Genomic DNA, 24,271 nt, shown 5'->3' with positions numbered 1-24,271 from the left:
ATTAACTCTGTGCTCTGCATGTATTGGGACATTGTGTGGCCTCTTATTATGAATAACGGAGTGTGAGTGTTGTGAAGCCTTTAACCATCCACTCTCTTTCTGTCTAGCGGCTTTCTCAGTGCCACCTGAAACCTCATTTCCTGTGGTGCCACTTTCAGAGCTGTTACCCGGGTCGAATGATATGTGCAGCCCCTCCCATAAACTTCGTCAATTTGGAAGTTTCCAGCTCTGACCCATACTTTACCTCTGCTGTCAGTTTCTACGAGGGTGAATACAAAATTATTTTAAAAAGTCAGAAATGTATTAATTGTAAACCCATTCTAATGATTTGAGATTTCCGGCTTTTTGAAAAATGGATTACCCATGAAAATCAAAGCAAGTCCTACATTTCTATGACTAGTTTACACCTCCATGAAAATTTCTTCTGCAGGTTGTAAAAATGTACGTTTCATTTCGCCTCAAGTAAAATATTTTTTCTGATTAAGAAATCTCCTTCCTAGATCCCATGCAATGTGGTGGTTCATATTAAATTTACAATTATTCTAATATTTTGTAGAGCAAATCTGTTTGTACACAAGGTTTAAAAAAAAACAGAAAAGTCTTTAGAATGCACAAATAGTTTATACTTTACAGGGTTCTCACTGTCTTTGTAACAGATGCCCCCTACCCTTCCACTTGAAACCCCAATGTTCCCACCCCTTCTACTAAGACTATATCTGCACAAATGACTTCTTTAGTTTACATGTATGTTCACCAACAAATGCACTTTAAAAATAGTTGTGCTCAAAATACCAAAAGTAACTTTTATTTTCCATTAAAGATATGGTCAAGCGCTCTGTTCTTGATTTCCACCATGCTCCAACCACGTAATACCACTGCGAAGATTTTAGCTAATGGCAACAAAGCACACTACACAACGCTACAGCAGGGACTCAAGCCACACCTCCCCCCTACAAGAAAAGGCTGCTAGAGCATACCTCAACCATACTTACCAGCAGCAAAGGATACCACTATCCGAGAGTACAACAGCTTCTTCCAGTCACAGAAAAAACAACAGGATGTCCAGAGGTATGGTCAAGGTTTTAGTTCCACAGAATGTGGGCGTGGCCTGGAGGGTAGGGATGGAAGCCGGGTGTTTCAGCTTGGGAATGTCAGTGGGAGGAGCTGTTTTAAAAAAAGCAACAACAAAAAATTACCTTGCCACCGCCGGGTCACGTGTCTTCTCTCCTGCTCGCCTGTGTCCGACTCCAGGCCGGAACAGGAACCAGGCAGCCAGGCTCCCACCACTAAGCCAATCACGATGCTGCACTGGAGCATTGTGAGTGGTCGGATTGCCGGGACACGGCGCTCAGCCAGGGGCTGGAGGGGTGGGCATGTTCTCCATGCAGGCTGTTATGCAGCCTGCATGGAGAACAGAGGAGTACGCATGACTGTTTTGGGTGGCCCGAGACGGCCGACCAAACAGTCATTGCGCACAGGAGTGTTCTACCACTCCTCCTCTGCAGCTCTATCCCGCCCCCTCACACACTGCCGCAGCAGGAGGACATTTTTTTTAAATTCTAATAACATTCAGTTATTATCATTTTATTTTTTCCTTTCTTTACTGCTTTCCTGGCAGTGCGGCGACACTCATCCGCCTTAGCGGAGAAGCCGTCACTGCAGGTCGGTGTTGCATTCTGTGTCAAGGAAAAACCCTAAATGCTTATAACCAGTTTTAACCACCAGCAGGTATTGGGCCCAGCCAAGATCCTTTAGACTACTGCTAACTGGAAACACTGCCATTTTGGCCCTGCTGAGTTTCAGTCCAGTAAAATCTTCAAATATATGAAAAACCTGGAAGGCTCTTCGCCCAGACCATTCAGAGTCTTGTAAACAAACCAAGACATCATCAGTGTATAATGCCACTCAGTCTGCGGCACCTGGAGTCCATTTGAAATCCCTCGATGGGCATCAAACCTTATCCATTCCACCAACTGCTCGGTTACAGTGGAGAGTAATAAATACAATGGCAATCCGTGCCAGGTGACTCGTCTCACCAGGGAAGGTGCGGAAGTCTCATGACCCACCTGTACTCTTGCTGACAGGTGTGTGTATAAGTCAAATATTTCGAATGAAATTGGGATCAATATCAATTTTGTGTAGTAGACTGAAAGCATAATCCCACTCTACTGAGCCAAAATCCTTCTCAGAATTGGCCACGAGCAATGCCCGTGGACCGGCTAATCTGCATGCAAGGCGTTGGCAGAACTCCTTATATTATGTCTTGTAGCTCTTCCCAGGATGAATCCAGACTGGTCCAACCGGACTAGTGAGCATTTCACCTTTCATAATCTACTGACCAAGGCTATGGACAATATCTTAGCCTTCATATTTAGGAGAGAAATTGTCTGAGATGAGAAGCAGTATTAGTGGGGATCAACCCTGCTTGTTATTTACAGCTATTTCAGCCAGCCTCAAATCTGCTAGAAGTTCCCAGCACTGTAGTGACTCCATCATGATCTCCACAAGTGGGTGATTAAGTTTGGATGAGTTGAACTTCAAATATTTTACAGAGAAGCCCTTGTGGCCCAAGGTCTTGACACTCTGTAATTGACTCTAGGCCTCTGCAAATTCCCTACCAGCAGTGCTTAGTTTGAGCCGGTGGTTTCCAGTGCTCATCACCAGTACTTAATCATCATCACCGGCGCTTGAGCACCAATTATGGACGCATTCAGTTTTTGTGAGCACAGGGAGATTAAGTGATTCACCAAGAATCACAGGATGTTGAGCCTATGCCGAGACTTGAACCTGGTTCCCCAGTTCTGAAGTCGGCAGGTCTGGCCATTACACCACATCCACTCCCCACTTGTAGGCTTTATTGGTTCTGTGTTAGGCAGCACTAACAGGAGAAAATGACTGGTCGAAACGGCCTCCTGACGAGAGCCCCCGCACTCCTTTTTTTACAAATTAACCACTGCCTACCAGTAATGTCCTACTCAAAGATAATTTTCTCCTACTCTGAGAGCCATCTCACAGAGATATCATACATGAAGCTGGCCAATGCATCAGGGGTTAGAGTAGCTGTCTGGGAGTACAATGCAGCAAAATAGGATACAAAGGCCTAAGTGATTTTCCGGCCACATCTGACCTTGGAGCACTGATGGTTAACTATGTGCACAGTGGAATCTTCTTTGTTTACAGTTTCAGCACAGCCAATGCAGTGTCTTGCTGGACTTATTACCCTGTCGGTAGATGTCCTGGTGAGCAAGATTTTACCGAAAGTTAAGGGGTTTCTAAATATTGATATTTAGGAGTCAAGCCTATATGTAGTGGTCGCTTTTTGAGGTTTACAGAATATGCCTGTTAAGTAATTAAGATCTCCCCTGATCGTGGCCCTATAAGACTTCTGAGAGCACCCTGAATGAGCTCACTGAACACGTTATTTTCAAAGTATTTGTCTATCTGTTAAGCATGTTCTAATTTCTGTGTCAGACAGCAACCAGGTGTTCAACCACCATGATTTATTAGCTATCATCAATCCCACCATTGTCGCAAATCAAACCGGCAAGTGATCCATTTCTTTCAGGTCTTTCAGGTGGCTGGAGATGTGGCTGCGGCTGGAGATGTGGCTGCGGCGAGGGATGTCCAGGATGAGTTGTGCTGAGGCGTTCTGAATGCGCTGGAGTCTTTTCTGGAGTTTGGCTGTGGTTCCAGCGTAGATGGTCAATCAATCAATCAATCAATCAATCAATCACAGCATTTATATAGCGCACTACTCACCCGGAGGGTCTCAAGGCGCTGGGGGAGGGGGGGGGTCCGCTACTGCTCGAACAGCCAGGTCTTGAGCTGCTTCCTGAAGGCGAGGTGGTCCTGGGTCAGGCGGAGGTGGGTCGGGACGGAGTTCCAAGTCTTGGCGGCCAGGTAGGAGAAGGACCTTCCTCCTGCAGTGGCTCTACGGGTCCGGCGGCGAGGGCGTGGCTGGTCGATCGAAGCTGGCGTGTGGGAGCGTAGAAGTTGAGGCGGCTGTTTAGGTATGCTGGTCCTTGGTTGTGCAGGGCTTTGTGTGCGTGGGTGAGGAGACGGAAGGTGATTCTCTTGTTGACCGGGAGCCAGTGCAGATCTCTTAGGTGTCCGGAGATGTGGCTGCGACGGGGGATGTCCAGGATGAGTCGTGCTGAGGCGTTCTGGATCCGCTGGAGTCTCTTCTGGAGTGTGGCGGTGGTTCCGGCGTAGAGGGAGTTGCCGTAGTCCAGACGGCTGGTGACGAGGGCCTGGGTGACCGTCTTCCTGGCCTCGGTGGGGATCCACCGGAAGATCTTACGTAGCATGCGCAGGATGTTGAAGCACGACGAGGAGACGGCGTTGACTTGTCTGGTCATGGAGGGGGAGGAGTCCAGGAAGAAGCCTAGGTTGCGTGCGTGGTCCGTCGGTTTGGGTGCGCCGCCCAGGGCGGGGGGCCACCAGGAGTCGTCCCAGGCGGAGGGTGAGGATCCCAGGATGAGGACTTCCGTCTTGTCCGAGTTCAGCTTCAGGCGGCTGCTCATCATCCACTTGGCTACGTCTGTCATCCCTTCGTGTAGGTTGGCTCTGGCGGTGGCGGGGTCGTTGGTGAGGGAGAGGATCAGCTGGTTGTCGTCGGCGTAGGAGATGATGTTGAGGTTGTGTTGGCGTGCGATGGCTGCGAGGGGGCTCATGTAGACGTTGAAGAGGGTTGGGCTGAGCGAGGAGCCTTGAGGAACGCCGCAGATGACTTCGGTGGCTTCTGATCTGAACGGGGGGAGGCGGACTCTCTGCGTCCTTCCGGCGAGGAACGAGGTGATCCATTCCAGTGCCTTCTCCTGGATTCCGACGTTGCTGAGGCGCTGTACTAGGGTACGGTGGCAGACAGTGTCGAAGGCTGCGGAGAGGTCTAGGAGGATGAGGGCCGCTGTTTCCCCGTTGTCGAGCAGAGCTCGGATGTCATCGGTAGCTGCGATCAGGGCGGTCTCGGTGCTGTGGTTGGCCCGAAAGCCAGACTGCGAGAGGTCGAGGGATCCGTTTGTCTCAAGGAAGGCGGCCAGCTGCTTGTTGACGGTTTCTCGATGACTTTGGCAGGAAACGGGAGCAGCGAGATGGGGCGGTAGTTCTTGAGGTCGGTGGGGTCGGCTGATGGTTTCTTTAGTAGGGCGCTGAGTTCGGCGTGGTTCCAGCTCTCCGGGAAGGTAGCGGTGTCGAAGGAGGTGTTGATGATGTCCCGCAGGTGGGGTGCGATGACAGCGTCGGCCTTGTTGAAGACGTGGTGAGGGCAGGGGTGGGTTGGAGATCCGGAGTGGATGGAGTTCATCGTGCGGATGGTGTCTTCGGTGCTGATCGGGGTCCAGGCGCGGAGGGTGGTGGTTCCGTCGTGGAGTGCGTCGGTTGAGAGCTGAGACTGTTGTGTATGTCCGCGATCTTGTTGTGGAAGTAGAGGGCGAGGGAGTTGCAGAGGACTTGCGAGGGGGTGATGTCGTTGTTTCCGGCGCCGGGGTTGGAGAGCTCCTTAACGATGTTGAAGAGTTCCTTGCTGTTGTGTGCGTTGTTGTCCAGTCGTTCCTTGAATGCAGTTTTCTTGGTGGCGTGGATCAGTTGGTGGTGTTTTCGGGTGGCGAATTTGAGGGCAGTCATGTTGTTCGGTGTTGGGTCTCTGCGCCAGGCTTTCTCGAGGGCTCGGCAGTTCTTCTTGGAGCTCTTGAGTTCGTCGGTGAACCATGGGGCTTTCTTGCTGCCGGGTCTGCTAGGCGGGGTCTTCCCGTAGTCCAGGCGGATGGTGACGAGGGCCTGGGTGACCATCTTTCTGGTTTCGGTGGTGATCCATTGGAAGATCTTTCTCCAAACATCTGTGCCCACAGTGCATCAAGGAATTTAGCTAGTGGGGAGAGGTCCTGCTGTGTATGCCCTGTCATCTCTGTCCTGTCACCTTTCCAATCAGCAACCCCATTTATGTCTCCACCCAGGACTTATAACCCAAAACGGATGTGTGCCAGCATCTTACCTATAGTCCCCAGGTACGGAGAAGGACTAAACATTTATCAAATATAACGGCTTCCCAAGCAAAACACCTGTGATTGCCACAAATCACCCCTAATTGTTGTGACATACCTGTGTTATAGTAAAGGCAAATGACTGTGGATTAGTATGGTCGAACGTCCTCAATCTCTGCTGAAACCCGCATGAAACACTGGTGAGAAGCCAAATCAGGCCAGAAATGGACATCTGAAACCCACAAGATGAGTTTCCTCTTGAAGAAGTAAGTTTGGGTGGAGTCATTTGGCTGCCCTGAGGACCACAGCTCTTTCGATCTTTTCGACAAGACTGTTCACATTCCAGGATTCAAAGTTGTCCCTCTGGAAATATTCCGTTTGGGCCGGCCATGGGGGTTTAAACAAATGAGATGCCGGGATATTTTAACTAAAACATTGGAAGTAATCTCAACCCTCCTTTGACCCTACACTTCAAAAATATGAAATATCTGTCGCGGGATGGAACAAAGACCCCCACTAATGTGGCAAAAGAACAAATCTGTCTCTTTGTTTCCTGTAGCAACAGCCCCTAAACATGATCAAATAACTGAAATTGGTTCCTATCTGTGAGGTATCTGCTGTATGGGGGGAAAATCTAAACACCTAACTTGCTTGCCCAACCATCACAACCACCTGCCCCATACCTCTTGGTCTCACCCTCCACATTAGTTTATACAGTTCCCAGAACAACTTCTATGAGGAACCATCATCTCCCAGACAGGTCAGCCCCTAGTCAATTGTTCGATGCATCAGTTTTCAATCAGACACTATCCTACCAGTATTCAATACTCCAGATAGTGTCCTCTTGATTGAGATTCAGCTGAGGTTGAGTACCTGAGGCTCTGCAATTTCAAGACTGGGAGTGGTTTCTGTTTCAAAGGTAGTTACGGTACGCCCTAAGCAGTAGAGCAGATGTGGAAGCCGAGGATCCAGCAGCAAGTGCCAGGTTTCTGTGTGGTCTGATATTGTATCTCTCCTACACCCATTTCTAGGGTTGTGATACACATATATAATAGAAGAGTGAGGTCCATGTTGCTTCTGTTTGCAAAGCCTTAGCAGTGACAGGTCAAAACCCAAGGCACCCGAACAGAACAAATCTCAGTAAATTTCACCACAAGGCTAAAAACACCACAGTCCTAGGCCTGCTAGAGATTGTGCCTCTAGTACAGCATAGGGAGTGTCCACTCACACTCCCATTGTTGTAACAATTAGCCTCAGTGGGCCATCAGCAGCTCCAGCATGACCCCCTCCAGCCCCAGCGGCATTAGATTGGCTGGGAAGGGCAGATGAGGGTCAGGGCCATGTCCCCAATCAGGCTGGGATTTGCTCTGCCTTCAGCTCACCGCGCAGTGCCTAAGTCTGTCGGTGCCTGTCTCTCACCACCAGGGGCCGTGAGCAGATTCCCTGATAGTGGCCGAAGACACATCTCACTGTCAGAGCAGGAGCCTCCTCTCGACTACTGTCACAGTCTTTCTTTGCCATGTCCTCTCCACTGTACCATAGCCAACGTCTCACAGGTCCACAGGGTGACATTGACGGGCCCCGGTGCTTCAAGTAACAAGAATCGCGCTATGGCAGGTAGTGACCTTCAATCATTTACTTTTCCCGGTTGCCCTGGCGGTCAGGGTTGGGGGTCGAGGCGGGCAGTAGGATATTGGAGGATTGTGAATGGGCGCGGTGCACAGCTTAGCAAGTTAGAATCCATCGTCTTGGTTAGCAACCTGAGCCTGAGTTTTAAGGATGGCTGAGATATGATCAGCAAATTCGGCCAATGGAAGATCAAGTGCTTTTCCTTGGTAGTTCCAAACCTCTCTCCATTATGAAGATTTTCAACCAGGCAAATGCCTATACTGGACCAGTTTAACAATTTATAATTTTATTTAATTTTGATGCTTTGACTGTGCCATAGAGTCAGTGAGAGTGGCTAGTTCGCTTGAGTAGACTACAATCCAATGCTTGGAGAAAGCAGCTTGTCACCTCTATTTTGCATGAAAAATACATTTCACTTTTATGAACAGAAAGAAGAGAGTGACAGAGTGACTAGCATCCATATGGGGGTGTCACAAGCAACTATGCAACCTTCATCCAGCCTCATCAAATGAAGCAGAACAGAGACCACTGGCTCCGAGAGTTCCTAACAAATGTTATAAAATGGTCCGAAATCAGAGCCCTAAGTGGATCATTACATTTAATAAACATCTTGCAAACATGCTTGTTATTGACTAGAAAGGGTCAAATTTGCAGTCCAAGAGAAAGAGCGAAGTTAGAGACGTGAACTTAAAATAAATACTTAAGACCCTAATTGATACTGTTTAACTTTCACACAGACCCTGATCCCGAGTTTTGTGGTAATGCAAAGTCCAGTAATTCCTAGAGGAAATGGTAAATCTGGAGGAGAACAGAACAGTTGAATTTTCTCCACCATCTTAAAACAATAGTGAAGTAAAGTTTATAGCTGGATTCTTAGGAATTACCACTTCATCCAAAAATTATAGGGATTTACATTAGCACCCAACTTTGGATCAGGCTGGTAGTCTATATCTCTTAATGCAAGAAACCTTGACTATCTTCACAGTTAATTGTGATAAACGGAGGAACAGGCAAGTGACAAAAAGACAAGGAGCAGACCATTGACAACGGTGAGCCCAGTCTTGCCAGGATTCCATGATCGCGCATGAGATAGTGTTATGACAGATTTAATGGTCACAGGCAAGTCATCTTTCTTTTAGCACCCACAGGCCGTTCTGCACAAAGGAAATGATGCGCAGAGTATCAATAAAAGCACTGTCATGCCTTGAACTGAATGCTACAAAACCCACATCCTTCTGCTGATGCTACCAACAGCTCCCAGGTGATGTCTTCTGAAGAGAATGCGGGAAACTAAGCAGCCACCACGCTTCAACTAGATTTTCTAAATGCAGTCAGAGTATTAAGGATTTCTGTTCACTAAAGGAACTGGTCGAGTACATGATTAGACTGATTTCTAGGGCCTCTACTCTATTTCACACCTTTCTTGAGTAGAATACACACTCGCAGGTGTACTTTGTCTGTCTTGAGCCTGAGGCATTTTTGTTGAGAAAATATATCAAATGAGGTTGGTCCTTAGATTGGGAGCCTAGAAAGGTAACAGGGGATTGGTTGTTGCATTGTAGGGCATCTAAATCATTCCTTAAAAGGGTCACCAGCAGAAACATAGTAGAATGAAAAAGGTTTTATGCAAACTCCACCAACCAAAATGACCTCCTAATGACATAATTTCCAAAGACAGGAAAAGCAGAGTTTTTCCGTATCTAATATAAGCGTCTGATTATAGCTGCTCAAGGAATTTGAGATATACTATGAAAAGGGCCCCATATATTGGGACGACAGTGAGGAGGGCCCTACTCCTAGATTTCTCCATCGATAAAGTCACTGGATTGAAAAAGTTACTACTCTGGCTTTGGCTGCCTGCCTTTCTCAGCCGAGATATTCAAGGCCGATGAAAAACTGAAAAGATAGAGTTTAAGAAACAACGTATTGTAAAGTAACAGAGTTACATCAGAAAGGGAAACCATGTAGGGAAAGAAGGCTGGCAACAGAGCTGGTCTGTCGCACCGTTTATGTTAGTGAACACAGTTTGGGAAATACCAACAACACTACTGTAAAATATGGTCTTCCCGGAGCTCGCACTGTACCAGTACTGGGAATGACCTTTCTGAGGACTTGAGACACAGGACAGCCTCTGGGATACCAAACACGCACTGCTAAACACATATTGCAATATCTCTCCTATAAAAAACCTTTGCTGATTTTGTACTGCAGTTTTCAAAAAGGGAGATTACTTAACAACGAAGAACGCCGTTCTCATTAATAATTCAGGTATATACTCGAGGCCTTGCTGGGAGACACTGTTCCTAAATTACCCAGAAATCAATCAATGTTTCCAGGCATAAGGCAGGAGAGCGCTCCAGCGATGGAGTTCACACTACAATAAAAGGGTTTCAGCCCTGAAGAGAAACGAGTTACGCAGTCAAAGCAGTGATAGACCAGCGCTTCCTTAAGTATACGTAATTGGAAGAGGGGCTTTACCCGGCACGTCTCCTCATCTGACAATGTGCAGCGTGAGGTCTGGCACAGTCCGACTAGCAAAACCCACTGCTGAGATACGGAGGGAAAAAACTTTCAAGACGCACATTGCTGCCCGGATTTAATCTGTGAGGGCTGCTGAGCTCAGAGATCACGAGTCACAGTATGCATTTCTTAAAGGTTGTCTACTCATGTCTGTGCTCAGTCTCACAATCTGCTAACACGAAGGTGCACGGGCTACAGTCAAAAGTGCAAAGATGGGACACTGGACAGGGAGCCTGGGCATCTGTGGGCGAGTTGGATATTTTGGTATGTTAGCCCAGACTGGATGATGTGAAGTATGGTGGATGCAGGGATTCTAACATGGGCAGGTGAGGAGAAAGCAAGGTTGTCTGCCTCTGCTGACACCTGTGTTAGCCATCACAAACCTTCTCTTGACATTGAGACTTCAGAAGAAATAAACACGGAGGCAAATCCATGAAGGTTCAGTGGCCCAAGCTGAGGAACTCACTCAACCCAACTGGCAGCGCAGAAAGAAACTACCTCTGCTTCAAGAAAGACCTGAAAACAGAACTGTTTCACAATAAATTCAACCAAACTCAAAGCCACCAGGAACAGTGATTGAAGAACGTCAGCCGCGCTCCTGTCTCTCATGGGACTTTGACCGCCGTTTCTGTCTATCACCTACTTGGTTCATTTAGCGCTTTGAAGTAACCACAAGGAAACCTATAGCACTTTATGTTCTGGCTCAAGTTCTTTCTATAAATCTGTTTCATTCGAGATTGCTCACCTGCACACTCCAAAGCACGCCCTCACCTCTCGCTTCGTCATTGTTACTGCTGTATTACTGGAAAGCATTTTCTGCTTGCTGTGGTTATTTGTATTTCTGTTTTCTCTCAAAACAACCTGAAGTTACCAAAGAGCAGCAAGAGTGCAATGGCCCCTAATGTAAGCAAGGAAAATGGGTTGGACGGCTCTACAATGTTTTTTTTTGTGAAAGCGCCTCATGCTGCACTTTCACTTTAATAGCGGCCACACCTTTTCTTTAGAAGTGGCTCGTCTAAAGAAAGGTGTGCAGCCGTCACTAAAGTGAAAGTGCCGTATGGGGTGCTTTTACAAAAAAAGCATTTGTTTATCAAGTTGACAAACAAATATATATTTTTTTGTAAAAGCACCCCCTTCCGCGCTTTCACTTTAATAGCACCTGCACACTTTTCTTTAGACAAGCCGCGTCTAAAGAAAGGCGCGCGGCCGCCATTAAAATGAAAGCGCCGCATTGGGAGCTTTAAAACCAAACAGTTAATATAAAGACTGAAAAAAAAACATGAGGCCGCGCACAACAAACCAAAGGCACGGCCGCAATTATATCAACTGAGGCGTGCCGTGCTTAGAAAAACCAAAAAGAAAGCATTGCGAGAGAGCCATTTAACTAAATAGTGCTCAGAGGCTGTAATTGAAGCCTACCAAGTAACAACATATCTAACAGGGGATGTCCTCATGGGAGGTAACAAGAAGAGACGAGGCGGTTCTAAGGAGGGACTACTAAGCCTATTAACCAATTAAAAGCCGTTTACAAAGGACAGTGACAAGAGCTGCTTAAAAAGATAGGCGGACAGTGGACGAAGCTTCAATTCTATAACTGAATACAGCATATCTCGAAGAGATAGCGCAAGCGCTTTTTAGGCGAGACCTAAAAAATAAGACTACAAGGATACTCCGAGAATAAATAAAAAATAGGGGTATGGGGAAGCTGATACAATCAGTTAGGACTTTTTGGCTTGAAACAGTTCTCTCCACAGTCGCTTACATATCTGCAGTGCTCATACTGCTGAAGAGACCCACTTGCACTGCTAAAAGTGCCTCCCACAGGCATCAACGATGTGCATTATACACACAACTGCTTCTTATTCAACGGCTTGCCTTCTTCTTCTTGTGTACGACCCTGCCCTAGGGTTATCCTCTCTACTATCCTTTTGTTTGGCTGACTTGTATCATTTAACTGGAATTGTTCCACTAATCAAATTTAGAGAACTACATTTTTCTTTTTCTTTAAGCACTTCATGAGAGTGCATGTTTTCCAGCTGTCTCCTTTGAGTGCCTCACTCCTCAAATTTCCTGCCTTGCACACTTTTAGTTGCTCTCTTCCCTGCATGCACTTTCCCTTGTGTGATTTTGTATCAGTAATATCTGCTCCTTCCTTTTCCCATTTACTATCTCCCTCAAGTGCTATGGTTTCAGTCTATAGTGTTCCTTGTTCCTCCCTTATCCGGCCACCCCGAATTTTTTATTATTTATAGTTAATCCCCTCGTCAACTCGATATTGCTACCTCCCCAATCCATCACTCTTCCTTCAATCCCCTCCTTTTGTGCTTGCCCATCCTTACTGTGTTTTAAAAAAAAAAAAATTGGGGAATGGCCCCGCCTCACTCATATGCTGCAGGGCTGCTTAGGTTTCCAAAATGAGTTTTTGCGCAAGTGAAAATGTATGTTTTTATTTGCCACTTCAAGTGGATCTACCATCCAGAATCTTGAAAAAAAAGGAAATAAAATGGCACCTATGTCATTTGGTAGACATGAGTATCACACGTGTGCATGCCTACTGAATGATGCATTATACCAGTAGGGTCATAATGTGTTAGTTCACATATGAGAATTGCCTTATCACTTCTTTTTTTGTTAATGCTGTACACCATGATACTGTACAACATCGGGAAAGCCACTGGATCAGAAAGGTGAGTCCTATTAGCTTCGCCAGTGCTTGTTCCTTTCAGATATTTCTTCCCCCTCTGCGCAGTCTCTGCCTCTTCTTACCCTGCATCTGGACTGGGTGCAGTTGTTTCAGCCCCGTTATGGTCCTGTGACTACTCACTACTTTCAACTCTCCCATCACACTGTCTGGGTAAATGTTGCAGAGGTTAACAGTAACTTTCAGTGGTGACTCTTTCTCTATTTGGGCCTGTTATACATGAAAATGACCTATGGCAGAATCCCTGAAACTCCTCTCAGCCTTTATATCCAACTTCTTCCTCCTTTTTCAGGACCTCCACTCAATGTCTGCTCAAATATTTTACCTAGTAGTATCACATCCTTCCCAGTGAGTTGCACCATCGCATTTCTGGGTACCCCTTATAGACTCAATTCCCCTGCATATAGCCTGCCTTGGACAGAAAATGCAAAAACAACAAGTGATGGACTGAATGTGGATCAATGTCACACACTCCCCCAGTCAAAAGATCTGGGCCCAAATCCATCGGTTTTTTGCACTCCACACCACCCTGGGTTAGACAATGGCGATATGCAAATCCGCTCTGACCCTGTTGCCCCATGGGAACAGTCCAGTCCGAACTACAAAAGCCATGTCCTTCCCAGAACGGAATCAAGCATCCGAGGACCGGACCGGTTTCGAGGTAACACCTCTCTTCAGCCCGGCTAGCTTGACTCCAAGTGGTGTGGAGTGCCTGGGACCCACGTCTGGGCATCCCCAGCGCACTTAGGGCGGCAATTGCAAAAACAACAAGTGATGGACTGAATGTGGATCAATGTCACACACTCCCCCAGTCAAAAGATCTGGGCCCAAATCCATCGTTTTTTTGCACTCCACACCACCCTGGGTTAGACAATGGCGATATGCAAATCAGCTCTGACCCTGTTGCCCCATGGGAACAGTCCAGTCCGAACTACAAAAGCCATGTCCTTCCCAGAACGGAATCAAGCATCCGAGGACCGGACCGGTTTCGAGGTAACACCTCTCTTCAGCCCGGCTAGCTTGACTCCAAGTGGTGTGGAGTGCCTGGGACCCACGTCTGGGCATCCCCAGCGCACTTAGGGCGGCAATTGCAAAAACAACAAGTGATGGACTGAATGTGGATCAATGTCAAACACTCCCCCAGTCAAAAGATCTGGGCCCAAATCCATCGTTTTTTTGCACTCCACACCACCCTGGGTTAGACAATGGCGATATGCAAATCAGCTCTGACCCTGTTGCCCCATGGGAACAGTCCAGTCCGAACTACAAAAGCCATGTCCTTCCCAGAACGGAATCAAGCATCCGAGGACCGGACCGGTTTCGAGGTAACACCTCTCTTCAGCCCGGCTAGCTTGACTCCAAGTGGTGTGGAGTGCCTGGGACCCACGTCTGGGCATCCCCAGCGCACTTAGGGCGGCAATTGCAAAAACAACAAGTGATGGACTGAATGTGGATCAATGTCACACACTCCCCCAGTCAAAAGATCTGGGCCCAAATCCATCGTTTTTTTGCACTCCACACCACCCTGGGTTAGACAATGGCGATATGCAAATCAGCTCTGACCCTGTTGCCCCATGGGAACAGTCCAGTCCGAACTACAAAAGCCATGTCCTTCCCAGAACGGAATCAAGCATCCGAGGACCGGACCGGTTTCGAGGTAACACCTCTCTTCAGCCCGGCTAGCTTGACTCCAAGTGGTGTGGAGTGCCTGGGACCCACGTCTGGGCATCCCCAGCGCACTTAGGGCGGCAATTGCAAAAACAACAAGTGATGGACTGAATGTGGATCAATGTCAGAAAATGTGTCACTGCTGCGTACAACTAATAGATCCACTACTGGTGTATATACCTTTTCTGGGTAGAGCAATTGTTTCTTCTGTAGCATCATATGGCTAGCCCCTCCACTGCAGTATTTATTTTCACTCAGTAGAGTAATTGTCACTTCTGGGTTTTCCCCAAGGACCCACTATTGGAGGAATCAACCTCCGTTGGGGTAAGTAATTTTCTTCCTGGGCGGAATCTTTTCCCTTACAGGTTATACCCAATCAGACCGACCCTTAGGTATATCACTTTCCTGTGCGACAATTCCACTTTACTAGGTGAAGCCATTCCCTCTTCTGGATATTCCATAAAGAATATTTACTGCATATATAAATTTCCTGTGGTGAAGTCTTCATTGCTTCTGGGTGTTCCCCATTGACCCAGAGTCACTCTTGGTGGAGATTGTACCTTTACTGGATATAGCCATTGTTGCTTTTGGGTATTCCTAGTAGACCCACATCTAGGGTGATCAGTGGAGTTTTTTGGCTCTGGTTATCCCCTTGGCCGTCACCTACCCATCCGATCGTCAGACACGGTTTCTTTTCTCATCACCCCGTTGTGTTTCCTACCCCCTACCTCCCCTCTTTCCTCCCTCACTCTTTTTCTTCCTCTTCTATTCCTTCCCTCTCTTCCCCAAATCTCTCTCCCCCTGCCAGCTGTTCCTCACCATACCTGAGCCATGCCTTTGTAACTCATGTATCTCCCGTAACTACGTACCTGAAACTGGTGTAACTATGTAACTATGTTTTGAAGCAATTGTCCCTCCTCATGTAAAGCGCTCCGATACCTCTGGGTTAAGCCAGCGCTATATAAAACGTAAAAATGAATAAATAAATAGGGTAAAAACTTGTCTTTTGTGATAGTTCTTCTCCTTGTTATACACCATAGACCCATTATTGTGGTCTGTGAAACTCTTTGGGCAGCGTGAGCACTGGATTTGATCGGGCCTTCTGGTCGCCGTTGATACTCCCGCCACGATCCTTTTCAATCCAAACAACAGACTAAATGTCCACCACTCAAATTAATTTCATATTTCACTATACTAATTCACTATTAATCCAATTTGGCTTCCGGAGTAGCGTGCTACTCGCAGAAAAAAGCACTTTGATGCTTCGTCGGGGCAGTAAGCGCTATATAGATGCAATTTCAATACAATACAACTGGTTATTGTCACCATTAATCAACCCTTCACCTTAGCCCTCGCCACCCTTTTTAGCTCTGTCCTTTACAATTGCTCGTAGTTCCCCTACTCTTACCACAGCTAATACCCCACGCACCTAGGATGTCCTCCTGAATCATCAGCAAAGCTTGGACACATGCTTCTCAAAATACAGTCACACAACTTAGAACCCACATTCTTCTATAGGGTCACCCCACTAACATCCTCCACTAGCTGAGCCAAAGCCTCTGGATTTTCCTCTCCACCAAGACCCAATGTCTGTGAAAACAAACACACACAGGTAAGCTAAAATCTCATCAGGGTAGGGTGGAACATCAAGACACAACCTTAGCAATACTACTATCATGTCTGTCGAACATTTGTCACAGCATGACCTACAGCCAGATCGGCTACGCACCCACTCTGACCTAAACAGAAACACCACAGCAACATCCCATTCTGGCACAGGAAATTTCCAACACATCACAACAGAAAAACGTTCACACTAGCCAACTATTTGTTGTGAAATTGACAACGTTCAGACCAAGTAGTAAGTCTATCACTAGTGTGTCGGATGTCATACTATGATTACAAACAACAAGAGCCACCCAAGGGCTATGTGAACCTGGGTATATCGTTATGAAAGGACCAGTGGTTTGCATGGATCCCATTTAAACAATAGGACATTTTACACAGTGAAATCACTGTAGGAAGTAAATGCATACTAATATAAATGCAGGTTTTAATTGTAGAAAGTGGTTTATTACATCATAAACTAAATACATTCCAATTGATGTGACAGAGTCCGGGAACAACGATCACAGTGAGAAGAAACCACAACATAAACTAAATACATTCCAATGTATGTGACAAATCTATGCCAAGTGATCCCTAATGAGAAGAAACCACAAAAACTGGTGAACAGTACGTGAATAAACAGTTGTATGTTGATATACAAATAACTCAGAACGTTTTATCTGTTAGAACAGGCCAACGGTCTCCCGTGTGTAGGTAATTAACAAATGCCAACAGTTTGGTCTGTATGTAAATTGTTTATGACGTTTCGAACCCTAACCCAATCCAGGGGTCCCTTCAGGGCATGAGGATAACTGGGGGCAAGATTACAATCTGGGATGCAGTTAAAACTCCATGGTAAGGAGGAAAGGTATAATACGTTTCTTGTATGGCCCAGGGGTATTGTGATAAACAGGAGATTACTGGGCAGGGCTGCGAAACCACAATGTGCAAGCTGCAACGGAGGTGAGTCACCTAAGTGAAAGGAATACATCTGCTCACTGGTTTAGTAACCTGGTCGTACATGATATACACAATAATATCCTAAAATTAAGCTACGAAGGGGGTGGAATACCCATCTTACCCATGTATGAGAAGTGTGCTGTCGTAGCAGCAGCTGTATCCAATCCAAAGGGCAGGAAATATTGCTCCAACAATAGGATCTAATCCAGAGGGGGGCAAGGATGTGTATGTTGCCCTCGTGAAAGTCAATCCAAGTTGTGTGTGCCAATACACGTTCAGGGGCAATTGTGTGCCGCTCGAAAATGACGTGTGCTGGGAGTGGAGTGGACACACTGATCTCCTGGGACATGTTTTAGAAGTGAGAGGTGGGGCTCTAAGGTGGATAAGATCTTACGGATTGTCAGGAACAAGTAAATTTCGATCAATACACTTCACAGCAGCATCCTTTGGAGCATGGCATATCTGAGTGCTTTACCTTATCTAGAGGCCATATTGTTGACTCATGGTCTGTCGTGTCAAATGTACGCTGACAACAACGCAATTCTGTTGGATCGTACTAGTAAGACTACCAACAGGATTATTGACTGATAGCACTTAAAAATTGGATGGCGAGATACGATCTCTACTGTAATGCTAGAAAAGCTATTTAGTCTTACGCCATCTCCTATAGTCTCAGTCGACTGGCTTATACCACTTGGACCTCCAGCTAAGTCTTTCTTAGCAGTCAGGAATCTGGGTGTGATCTTTGATATGGAGTTGTCGTTTATTCCCACCTGTCAGTTGTTAACATACTGTACAACCTTCTATAACATATAGCAAAGATTTGCCAATTGTTGAGAACTAAGCGAAAAATTGCCTTGGTTCAAGCAATTGTATTTTCAAGTCCTTGTTACTGTATGGATATTTATTTGAATATTCCACAGTTTTCTATGACCATGTTTCAAGCAAGTCCAACACCTATTCATCAGACCTGTGTATGATCTAAGCATTGACCATGCTTCAAGATTGAGAAAGAATTTGGGATGGCTGAGTCGTACTATCCCCTAAATAATTTTAGAGCTGATTTAAAAAAGTACCTTATGAATCAAGAAGAAATTAGTCAGAATAAATACTTGTACATAGTGTTTTATACGTATTTTATTTCTTTTTCATTTTATATATTTTTATTTCTTGGGAGGTATTTGTAAAATACTTTGTTATGCATCGAGCCTAGAAACTGGATGTTTTCCTTGTACTGAGTCTGCAAATGAATGCATAATAAAACGACGAGGGGTGATGAAGAAAACCCTTGTGCTGCCCCCAAAGACCCCTTGTTATGCTGGATCCCACTGTGCCTGCCGTTTATACGTGCTGCTTGCGTTTCACGACAAAGGTTCATTCCAATCCCTCATAATGAGATTAACACAATGTTCTGGTCTGAGGAAACACGGCTTTGGTAGAACATTTTAATAAACACGTCCATATGATTTCTGTCTTGTTTGTGTCTATTCTAAAATATATACAACCAAACAATCAGAAAAGTTAATTGAATAATTACCCAACGGCAATCTTGAATTCAGGCCTGTGTCCTTTTATGAGCTGTTAATGGCCGTACATCTGTGCATGATGGATGATGTACGAATGTTCAGTGTAGTCGCATCCTAAATTGGTGATTAGTTGCATTAGCAAACAAGAAACCTCTCTGGGCTCCGCTAATTTCTCAGAAATCATTGCATTCCCCTGACTCCTTAGCTAATCGCTATGGCGAAGCTGACATTTCTCAGGCGCATGAAACCGGGACGGGTTTGTATTGTCTGGGGGCGCAGGAAGGAAGGGGAAGCCCCCCTGGCAGGATGGAGCTGGATAGAGGGAAATAGATGTGTTGGCAAGCTGCGCCTCTGCAAGTGGGGTAGGGCTGGGACACGGCCAGGTTTCTGGCTTCCCAGAAGGTTAGTATTTATTAAAGGATGTCAGGGCTGGGGCAGAGTCAGCCATTTGTGATTTTACTTGGGGTTAGGAAAGTGGGTTATGACTGGTATCGAATTAGCACCCCCGCACACACATATATCCAAACAGATCCATTAACCTTCCATTCATCCATATACCCCACCAATTCGGCATCCATTCATCCATCCACCCCTCTTCAACCTTCTCCATTAATTCCTCACTCTTAATCTACAAACCCATCAAACCATACATCTATCTGTCCATTCATACGTGCATCGGTCCGTCACAAGCAATGATAAAAAAAATCTAAATTATTTAACATATTCAAGATAAATAAAACCGCATGTTCTTAAAAAGCTCCATGCCGTATTTTATGCGAGGAAATCAGCAAAGATTGAAAACAAATTCAAAAACATAGCTTTCAAATGTTCCACAATGTTAACTGTTCTGTTGAAAGATACCTTTGTTGTATTCAGTTCTCATTAACCTTTCATAGTGCAGTAGAAGACAGTTTTAATGTCTGTTCTGCCAAATGTCAAGCAGGTTAAAATGTCTTTTACTGCATCTGTTACCTGCACAATATGGAACTTGCTTGAATTACAGACTACTGCTGAGCGTTATGAGAAAAATAAAGGCGAATGGACATTCTGCTTAAATTATGAACAGTCCAAGTAATTTACGACTTAACGTACAGGGAGAGGGTCGGCATTACACCATAGAGTCAACGTGCCTGCACTACAGTGGTGTGCCAGTAAATACGTGTCTAAACAGATATTCGCCTTAGTGTAATCATGTAATATTCCTATCCAAACACCTGTTTGCTTTTCTCCCCCAACCTGCACCCTCTGTGTTGCTTCCCCCACCTGCGGAGGAGCGTCGCCTCACTGCTTTTGAGCAGTGAAAAATAAAAACAAAATTATAATAACAAAGGTTATTATCCTTTTATTTTTCCTCCCTTCTCCCTTATTTCCTGCAGCTGAGCCGAGGGTGGGTCCTTCCATTCCGGCATGACGACACAGCTGCAGAAGGGAGCAGGAGTGGTGGCACTGCTTGCTTCAAGTGCGCATGACAGTTTGGCCTGCTGTGAAAGCCCGGCCAAACACTCATGCACACTTCGATCTCTCCACCCGCTCTGTGCTTTACAGCTAGGTGGAGAACAAGCAGAGGGTCATAGACCCTTAGTAAGCGCCCAACTTGGGCACCCACATCAATCATGACGCTGCTCTCATGCTGGGTAATACCAGCATGAAAGCAGCATCTGGATTGGCGTAGGGAACTCTGTGGCATGGTGGGACGCGAGGTCGAGGAGCAGAGGCCAGAAGAGCACCGATGCTGGAGAATGCAGGTAAGCATTACTATTTTTTACATTCATTTCCCCTCGCACTGCCCTTTCCCCAAACCCGCACTGCCCTACCACTTAAATGCCATAGCTGCTGCACTGCCTATTTACTTCAACCTCGTACCGTTCTCATTGTTCTATAATTTTCTTCCTCCTAATTTCCCCCTTTCTGCTTTTATTTCACTTCTCGGGGTCAAAGTCTCATGATGAAAAATAAGTCCCAGTCCCCAAAAATGGGAGTCCCTGCCCACCACCTGAAACCACCAGCACAAATTAAGCACTACAAATACGTCTAACCTTAGAGCAGAATCTATTTGTGAACATTTACTATAAGCAGTGCGGCTTCCCAATGCAAACAACTTATTTGGAAGGTTCTATTGCCCACTGTCACACATTGGTTTGCCCCTTTTCCTGTAATTGTCGAGATGTTTAAGTTAACACCTGACAGGTGAGATATGTACAGCCAGTCATCGCCTTTAAAAGTGCACTCATTTGCAACCTGCTTCTTGTGGTTTTACTTCTCCCATTATAGATGGAGTGCTAAAAGTAGCAGGATGCAATCGGATATAAGTTAAAATTTTACTGCAAGATCATCACACTCTGGCTGCAGGATTCTAGGTCAGATGTACAAAAACAGATTCACAAAAAGCGGTCGCAATTTTGAATTTGGGAACCAACCTATGCGCTAATAGTCCGGTTACAAAAAACACCATTTACAGTGGGTAACAATTCGACCTACCTCATCAATATTTATGAGGTAGGTGGTTGCAAATTGCAACTCACTCTAATTAGATGCCAACACAAGGATGATATCTTGCTCATGTCAGCAGAGAACCTTCTGTGATCGCATTTTAATACAGTATGTTTTTAAATGCTGCTCATTTTCCTTCAAGGAAACACATCTGCATTAAAGATTTTTTTAAGTTTAAGGGTTGTCATTGCCCTTCTCTGGACCACTACTCAAAAACAAACTTTTTGTCAATTTACTTGGGGGAAGGTGTCACATTGGACACCTTCCAATTTTGTTACAGGCTTCTATAAGGAGTTGGTGGCTAACAAATTGGCGGTCGCAAACCTTTGACACAAAGCATTCCGAATCACCTTGGACTGCTAAACGGCTTCGCAGATTAGACAAATAGAATATGGTGCTCTTACAGTGCCATCTGGGCACCTGTCACGGCTTCAAAATAAAATTACGGGATTACATAGAGAGGGGAAAATGACTCTTGCGAAAACTAACTACCCGGAAACGAACAGTGACGAGAAAATACAGATGTTTACCGAACACAACAAGGAAGCTGCAAAGAAAAGGTTGCTGGCGGCAGAGTGGAAATTCTGAAAAGAAGGTCCCTACCCCGGGGGCACTCTTCTGATTCGTGTTGTCTTTCTCCCCCCAAGGTCCCTCCCTCTCCCTCAGGCGCCACCAGGCACATGCAGTATTTTGCAACTAACTTCTAACTTCCTCACTCTGTGCAGATGGACAGTAAAGATAAACGCATGTGTTGTTCTGAGGTACCTCTCATTCACGCCGATAGTGATTTGTGTGTTTTACCGTAACTTGGAAACAAGGGGCTTGTTTAATATAGCGCCTCAGAAACGACTTAGTAGCACCTTAAGCCCTGGCCAGGGAGAAGGCGGCGAGAGGTAAAGACGACGGGCAGAAGAACGGGCAGATTCCAATGCACAGAAAGAGAAACGGAGTCTCTCCTGAGACGGGGGCGGGAAGTTGCGGTAGAATTGCGGAGACTGAGGTAAAAGGAAACATTCACGTCCATAGTAGAGATAGAGAATGCCCTTCAGTGCTCCCCCCAGAACCATGGGGCTTGAATGCTATAAATGCAATACACCACAAACGTTAAACACAAACAAGACTGCTCAGAAAAGATGGTTTAATAAACCCATAAATACCTGCAGTACTTCCAGGCGCTGGGTGGCTCAGCAGCCCCCCATGGCAGCCAGAGGCGGCTCCGTCACGCAGGGGTCGCGAGAGAGAGGATGGCACGTGGCACACGGCTTCCTTACGACGACATCCCACAGGCATGAAGCACGGCGGAGACGAGGCTTCCCAAGACCGGCCGGCGCGAGCTGTCTCCGGGCTCCTCCGCTCGCGCAGACACCGAGACAGAGCGCGAGAGCTCACTCTCAGGCCGGGGCTTCTCTCACTGCCAATTTACGTTTCCACAATCCCCGAGGGGAGAAGAAAGTACACGAGCTGCCTGTCAGCAGCCGCACAAGGCACTCTTTGTCTGAGGAGGGCTGGAGGCCGCCTAGTGTACGGAGGCGCGCGCGCACGTGCGCAGGCGGAAGATCACACACAGAGCCTCCGGGCGGCCTGGGCACAGCAATGAAAGCCTCCTGTCCTCTGAAGGCTGAACCTGCAGAAGCAGAGTTTGCACCCCACAGGCCGAGGCTACCAGTCCTGCGGACTCGTGAAATAGCACGGTGCGTGCCAGTACTGAGCCGTGGACCGAGATAAGGGGCACCGAATACAACACATGACATATACAACAAGCATTGCATGCAGTATGTCTCGCATTTGTGACAGTTTTAGCTATTGGCATTGTAAATTGCAATGCCTTTTATTCATGTGTTTTGAAAGCCTGCAAGCATGAGCAAGGCCTTTGAATACAAAGTGTGTGTTTTCAAAATACATAAATAAAAGCCATTGTCATTTACAATGCCAATAGCTCAAACTATTGCAAATGCGAGACCCTGATCATTGCATTGTCAATAGGTCTCGCTTTTATTTTATTTAATGCGATTTTCTATAGAACGAACATTACCCAAAGGTGTCAGACACTTCACAAAAGAACCAGTTGCGTTACATAAGGATTTAGGATTACATGAGTTACATAAAAGATACAAACACGAAAAAATTGCAAATGTGCAAGTTGTAAAGTCACACATGGAAGAGATACAAATAGAAAACATTGCAAATGTACAAGTTGTAAAGTCACTCAAGTGTTTAGCCAGAGCTATTGGCTTTGCCAATGTGCTCAAGGTATGTTATAGAGCAAAATACAGGGACATTTTAAGGATTTTGGGGGCCCAAGGCCAAACGCATTTTGGGGGCCCCTGTTCGGAACACTTTAATTTTATTATCCAGTTTCAGCTCTTTCATGGCCTTCTTGGCCAGCTCACTGGCAGTGCACACACACCTCTAAATTCTAAATGTATTTACATCCAATATTCAGGGAAAGTGATGTGTTTTCAGTATTGTAACACAGCAGCAGTTCACTATTACTACAAATAATCTCTGTGCCACCCTCCCACTTCACATTTGTGAGGTCCTGTATTGATCTAAAAGAGACTTTTATTATGGATGTTGCATGAAACATAAACACAACATTTGTCTGCAAAATGTCTGTAATAGACTCTCACATATTAACCACAATGAAAAAAAAAATGAAAGGAAAATGCTATTTGCAAGGTACTGCCTGTTAGACCCGTCTGCTTCTGAGAGTCCCCTCACCACTATGATTTCTTTTGTTCCCCTGTACCTCCCAAAATTTGTCGCTTTTTATTTGTCTACAAGGACTTTTTATGTGTTGTCTCATGGGGTTAGATGTTCCTTGACGCCCAGTTGCTCACAAGGTTTGTGGCACCTATTTACAAGGCGCCTGGCCCAAACCTGTGGCATTACAAACTGGGGTTGTCAACCTGTGTAAATGGACCTAAAATGGTGGACACCCCTTTTTCCTCATGTGAAGTGACTCCCATTGGAGCCTTCATGAACCCTGGCCTCTTGAGGTTTTGGCGCCCTTTGTTTGGCGCGCATTTCTGACAGGAATTCCTTTGTTTTCCTCAGGTACACAAAATGGCTGCTCTAGAACCCCAGTACGGTGGCTGTGAGTGTCCTAAATACCCATCAAGAGTGCCATGTCATTGTCACAGCCAGAGAAGGTTCTAGAACCTTCTGGCTCGTGCCAGTACCCCATGGCA

The 24,271-nt window shown here is 46.0% G+C and overlaps 1 protein-coding gene across 3 annotated transcripts in view; it reads right to left on the bottom strand.

Annotated features, from left to right (window-relative positions):
* Nucleotides 1-22,678, bottom strand: part of SMIM3 (small integral membrane protein 3) — a 68,640-nt gene extending 45,962 nt beyond the window's left edge. The window contains exon 1 of one of the 3 annotated variants that reach the window (XM_078653608.1): nt 22,238-22,678. The gene's annotated coding sequence lies outside the window, so the exon portion shown is untranslated. Of the gene's footprint in view, nt 1-17,185; nt 17,368-21,610; nt 21,662-22,237 lie in introns of those variants that run through there. The other 2 variants (XM_078653611.1, XM_078653610.1) reach the window with 2 other exon arrangements.
* Between the last annotated feature and the right edge of the window lie 1,593 nt (nt 22,679-24,271).

This window comes from Lissotriton helveticus, chromosome 7 (assembly GCF_964261635.1).
Source record: "Lissotriton helveticus chromosome 7, aLisHel1.1, whole genome shotgun sequence".
NCBI lineage: Eukaryota > Metazoa > Chordata > Amphibia > Caudata > Salamandridae > Lissotriton > Lissotriton helveticus.
Note: the sequence above shows the minus strand (reverse complement) of the source record. Positions and strands in the feature narration are given on the sequence as shown.